The 6624-nt window shown below is 39.2% G+C and overlaps 1 non-coding gene across 1 annotated transcript; it reads right to left on the bottom strand.

Annotated features, from left to right (window-relative positions):
* Positions 1–1631: 1631 nt before the first annotated feature.
* Positions 1632–1738, bottom strand: LOC112518770. The gene has a single exon (XR_003069843.1). It is a non-coding gene; the product is annotated as a small nucleolar RNA R71 (small nucleolar RNA).
* Between the last annotated feature and the right edge of the window lie 4886 nt (positions 1739–6624).

The raw sequence follows: 6624 nt of genomic DNA, 5'->3' as shown, positions 1-6624 counted from the left end.
TAAACCGAATGAAAGTGGACATTGTTTCGTAATAACAATGTTCCACTATTTCATTCAAGTTTTATAAAATCAAGCACAGTTCTTGACGAGTTGATCACTTTTAAAGTGTTAAAGTGCAATGGACTTAGAGATAAGCCATTATAAGCACGTCAGCTTGAATGATATGAGAGGTAGACTTGAGAAAGTTGTCGACAAGGAGACTTGTCACTTATGTTTTTCAAACTTAACTCCCGACGGGTTGGTCACTCTCTAAAAGTGTCAAAGTGTGATAGATTCAGAGATGAACTATCAAGAACACGCCAACTTGAATGATATGAGAATCGGCTTGAAAGAGTGATTTTTAACAAAGAGATTTGTTTAGCCATATATTTTGAAGACACCATTTTGTCACTATCCCTGGTCCGAACACCACATAGAGATATGAGTGCAAAGCTATAATATAGTGCAAAGGTGAAGTCCGAGAGGAATACCTTCAAGATAAATGGTGGGACCGGTCTTTCCACAGCTTTGTCTGCTGGATTTCGTGTTTACGTTTCACCCCAAATCTTACACCCATGCTACCTTTATTATTCAGCTTTATTACTCTGCTTTATTACTCTGCTTTATTATTCCTCTTTATTATTCTGTTATATTACCTGTGTTAACTTGGATTCAAACTAAAGTCTTCGTTTTCGTCATCTGAAATCTTTTCTTTCATTGGACTCTTATTTAACTTTTGCTCCAATCCCTGTGGACGATATTCTGGTACCTGTACTACTTTATTACTTGGAAAGACAACGTTGGGCCGTATTGTATACTTGCTTTGTGGCCCAATTTCATTAAGTCTAAAGGTAAAGGATTTAACCGACCAAGTTTTTGGCGCCGTTGCCGGGGATAGGCAAGCTTAAAGTTTTCTTTTGAGTAAAGTAAAAGATTTGATTTTTCTAGTACCTGTTTTTGAAAAGTGGTGTATGCCAAGAACACATCGCGGTGAATTTTTTGAATCTGATCCAGACATTGAGAGAACGTTTCGCCATAAAAGGAGGGCTCAGAGAGCTTTTCAGGCTCTACTCCCTCCCAACATGGAGTTACCTGCTCCCAACATTCCGGAAGTAGCACATTTGGAAAACCAACCGCCTATATTTGGGCAAATACCACCGTTCCCAAGTTTTCACCAAGGAAACCCACATCATGAGAATGATAATAATTTGGACACAGAATCAGACCCTACTGAGCAACAAAGGGCACAAACTCCAAACATCATTAATCTGGCAAATTCAAAAAATGGACGGATCATGGATTATCCTATCCCGGATTTTGAGCAATTAAATTCTGGGATAGTTAGACCACATATGACCGCTCTCCATTTCGAGCTAAAACCGATAATGTTTCACATGTTACAGACTAATGGCCAATTTGCGGGACTGCCCTCAGAGGTTCCACATTCTCACTTAAAGTCTTTTATGGAAATCACAGATGCCTTCCTGATCCCGGGAGTGTCCAATGACGCTCTCAGACTCACTTTATTTCCATTTTCATTACGAGATCGGGCAAAAACATGGTTTAACTCTTTAACACCGGGATCTGTGCCGTCTTGGAGTAACATGGCGGAAAAGTTTTTGCGAAAATATTTCCCACCAACAAGGAACGCTAAGTCCAGAAACGAAATCTGTCTTTTTAAACAACTGGATGATGAAGTTGTTCCTGACGCGTGGGAAAGGTTTAAAGAGCTGTTAAGGAAATGCCCACACCATGGCATTTCGTACTGTATTCAACTTGAGACGTTTTACAATGGGTTAAGTCCCATGGCAAAACAAATGCTCGACGCGACTGCAGGCAGAGCCTTTACAACTAGTACCTATAATGAGGGATATGAGATCCTAGAAAAGATATCAGCAAACAATGGGCATTGGGCTGACCCACGTGCCCAGCTACAGAAAAGACTGCTGGAATACATGAGGTGGATGCATATACTGCATTAATAGCTCAACTCACCTCCATGACCAATTTATTGAAAAATTTAACTTCTGGTCAGGGAGTACAGCAAGCTGCTAACACATCTGTTCCAACAGTCCTCTCTGTGCAATGTGTATGCTGTGGTGGGGAACACTCGTATGAACATTGTCCTCATAATTCTGAATCCATAAACTTTGTTCATAATGGATCTGGTCCCTATACCAACAATTACAATGCAAGTTGGAAACAACACCCAAATTTTTCTTGGACCAGTCCCAGCCTTAATCCACCAGCCCATAAGCAACAAGAAACTTCTAATTTCCAACCACAACATCATGGAAACAGTTCTAACTCTCACCAACAAAGTTTTCAGAATTCCCAACCACCTTTTCAAAACAAGCCAGCTCCACAGGCTGATTTATCATCTTCTTTGGAAGCAATGATAAAAGGGTTATTTGCACATGCTCAAGCTCAAAATCAAGCTTTGATAACCCAACAAAACTCTCAAAATCAATCTCTTTTTAATCAACAAAGTGCTGCTATCAGAAATCTGGAAACCCAAGTCAGTTAACTTGCACTCAATCAGACCAATAGAGTCCTTGGTACTTTGCCTAGTAACACAGAAGTCCCGAGAGCCTTAGGAAAGGAACATGTGAAAGTAGTGACCTTGAGAAGTGGGAAGGAATTGATAGAGGCCATGCAAAAAGATCGTAAACCAATTTTGTCAAAAACTGATGCTACAGCATTGGTCCCTGCCAAAGAAGGACCGGTCCCACCTCTAGAAAAGCAAACATCTGAGACCACCACTCTTGTTCCCCCTAGATCAGACTTCCCTTTACTTTTTCCAGAGGAAACTCTGAAGAAGTCTGAAGGAAATGAGGTTGTAGAGACCCCTAAGTTTGATGCTAAGACTCCATCTGAAAGTCCAAAAAGCACCACAAAGACTCAGGACATTCAAGACTCATCTTGCTCAACACCTCCAAGCAAGAATATGATAAAACAAATCCTTCCTTATGTTCCTTACCCCCAAAGGTTGAGGAATCAGAAAAAGGAATTGCATTTTAAAAAGTTCTTGGATGTGTTCAAAGAATTGCACATCAACATACCCCTTGTTGAGGCAATTGAGCAAATGCCTAGTTATGCTAAGTTTCTGAAGGACATCTTAAGCAAGAAGAAGAAGTTGACTGAGTATGAGACTGTAGCTCTTTCCGAAGGATGTAGTGCGCTTTTATTGAACAAGGAATGGTAAAACTCCCTGGATCTTTAAGCTTAGGGGGTATGCTATTGGTCAATAGCATACCCCCTAAGCTTAAAGATCCAGGGAGTTTTACCATTCCTTGTTCAATAGGTGGGAAGGAGATAGGGAAAGCCTTATGTGACTTAGGAGCTAGTATTAACCTTATGCCCTTGTCTGTTTTCAACACCTTAGGCATAGGAGAGGCTAGACCTACCAYAGTTACACTCCAGCTAGCAAATAAGTCCATTGCATACCCTAAAGGAAAGATAGAAGATGTGTTAGTACAGATTGATAAGTTCATATTTCTGGCAGATTTTATCATATTAGACTTTGAGGCTGATAAGGACATTTCGATTATTTTAGGAAGACCTTTCTTAGCCACCGGAAGAACTTTGATAGATGTCCAGAAAGGAGAGTTGACCATGAGGCTTCAAGACCAAAAGGTCACATTTAATTTCTTCAACTCCTTAAAATATCCTGATTATCTGGAAGAGTGTTCGGGCATAACTGAAATAGAAGAAGAGGTTGTTGAGGAAGGAATTCAGAAAAACCTTAAGTTGGAAGAAGATAATGTAGAGGAATTAGAAGAAGAAATTGTTGAGGAAATAGAGGCAATAGGAAATGATTATGTGCCAGTAGAGGTGTCAGCCTTTGAACTTTTGGAAATACGTGATAGGAAGGGTGAGGAGAATCAGTTAGCAGACCAATTATCTAGGTTAGAGAAACCTGAGATAGGGGGAGGTGACATTATAGAGACCTTCCCAGATAAGAGAATCTTGATGGTGCAACAACAAAAAACACCAATTGGTATGTCCCTATATAAGCTAGTCTATGGAAAAGCCTGCCATCTGCCTTTAGAACTAGAGCATAAAGCATACTGGGTAATCAAAGAGCTCAATATGTCTTTGAATGAAGCCGGAAAGAAAAGGAAGTTACAACTCTGTGAGCTAGATGAACATAGGTTGTTGTCCTATGAGAATGCCAAACTTTATAAGGAAAAGACAAAGAAATGGCATGATAACAGAATCCAACACAGAGAATTGAGAGAAGGCTAACATGTGCTTTTATTTAATTCTAGACTGAAGTTATTCCCTGGAAAACTTAAGTCTAGATGGTCTAGGCCTTTTCTTATTTCTAAAGTTTACCCTTATGAAGCAGTGGACTTGGTAAACCCGGAAGATAATTTTATTTTCAAGGTAAATGGCCAAAGGGTAAAAGTGTACCATGATCCGGCAGTAGTTTCAGAACAGCACTCTGAGAGCTGTGTTGCTCCCTGCTAAAGTCTCAAAAATCCCCCTTGGACTTCTTAAAAGTCCACCTTTGTTTGTAAATAAATTTCAGTTTCATAGGTTGTTTGTGTTTTAAAGTTTTCTTGGTTTGGTGTGTTTTTGAATAAAAATTTGGTAAACAGCTCATAATGCTGCAGCATTCTAGGCCTGTAGCTTTGTGTGAAGTGGAAAAAGTGGGTTGAGCTTTTATTATTAAAACTTTTCTTTAAAAAGATTGTTTTTAGGGTGTTGGGGAAAAATGGCGCTGGTTTTTGAAAAAGAAAGAAAGGAGGAAAGATGGGTTAAGGTTAGGCCAATGTTAAAGTCTTAGAAAGGTACAAGGTAGTACATGGAGGTACATGGTACCTCTTACACCCTCTTACACCCTCATCACTCACTTTTCAGTCAAAAAAAAGAGAAAAATGGTCACAAGATGATAGATTGGGTTTTAAGGGTTTTGTCTCAATTAATGAAGAGGTTTTTGCTTTAATGACCTTGTACTTTCTTTTGTAAAACCGCCGGCTGATAACCCCTTAACCCACTAAGTACCCTTAAGAAACCATCATTAAAGTTATCACCTTTTATTAACCCACCTTTTCAATCCCTCTCCCCCACTCGTCTCTCCATCACTCCATACTCTCACCACCATCACCGGCCTAAACTCCATTAGCACCGTACCGGCTGTCACACTATTTCCCCCCATCTCTTCTCCCATATTTTCATCATTTACCCATCTCCTTCTTTACCATGGCTGGAGTCAAATGCCTGGCTGTTCGAGACCCACCACCGGCAAATTTACCTGTGCGAAGAAGTAACCGGCAACGAGCGGCTGTAAAGACTCCAAATGCAGAACCTGAAATGGTGGAACTTAGTAATAATAGTTCCTCACTATCAATGAGCGAAAGAGATGAAAGAAATGAAGCAGAAAATGGAGAAGATGGTGAGCAAGAAGGTGAAGAAAATGGAGAAGAGGCTGAAAAACCTCAAAGAAGAAAACAAGAGGCTAAGAGAAGAGATTGAGCAGCTTAGAGATACAGCCATGGAGCCACAAGCCACACAGCCTACTCCCTTGGAGTAGGACAGGTTCWTTCATTCATCTTTAGCTTCCAAATTTTATTTTTATTTAGAGTCTTGGGATAGTTTGCTTACTTTTTAGCTTTATTTTCATACTTGATTACATGATCATTGCTTATAGTTCTTGATATCATAACTTAAATAAATTTGAGGGTAAATAGCCATTCACCTACTAATTGTGTTCTTGCTAGAACTAGCATATGTCTTTTCTTGAGCCAAATTCCACTCACACACCAATACACATTTGGGTATGTTTTAGGCCATTCTTCATTTAACTCTCAAATAAGCCACTTGTTGCCTTATACACACTTTCCACCAACATAGCCAATGAGGGAATTGTCAACAGTCCAAGTTTGGGGGAGGGTATACCACAAAGGCCAAAATTCCAAACCAAAAGAGCAAAGCTCTAAAGCCTTTGTAGAATCTGTTTTGAAGAACAAAAATGTCCCATAGGGGCAATATGCATGCTTTCATCATAAAGAGCACATAGTGCCAAAAAAATTAAAAAAAATTGAATGATGAAGCATAAAAGGAAAAAGGCGAAGTGAGAAAAGAAAATAGCCAAAGAGATGAGAGCCTTAAGCAAGTCCTATTGACCCTATCAAAGAAAGGTGTGTTGAGTTCATTTGAGAAAAGACTAGTGCTAGCATATGGTTCATACATGAAAAGTAGGCTATGAATGGTTTGCTAAAAATTTATGAAAAGCTATGATGTTCATAAATGATATGCAATGCTTTATGTGTGCACTTAATGCCTTAATCTTGTATACCTTACTATATTGAGTCATTTTTTGTTATCATTTGGTTGCTTGGGGACAAGCAACACTTTAAGTTTGGGGGTATGATAAGCATGGTTTATTACATGCTTAAAGTACCTATTTCTTATGTTTAATAGGTAGATTTTCATAGTTTATCCCAACCATGAGTCATTTTTACTTCCTTATTTTCCATTTGTTATGTTTGGAGCTAAATGTGATGATGAATTTGTTTTTACAACAATTTGGAGTAGATGACATCTTTTAACTCATAACACTGCACTGTAATGCTGCAGCATTCCAACAGCATTGCCCGGCTGCATTTTGGCTTTTTGAAGAAGTGCTTATTGGTTAAG

This window comes from Cynara cardunculus (genome assembly GCF_001531365.2).
Source record: "Cynara cardunculus var. scolymus isolate 2C chromosome LG 9, CcrdV1, whole genome shotgun sequence".
NCBI classification, from domain to species: Eukaryota; Viridiplantae; Streptophyta; class Magnoliopsida; order Asterales; family Asteraceae; genus Cynara; species Cynara cardunculus.
This window is presented reverse-complemented; position numbering and strand designations above follow the sequence as displayed.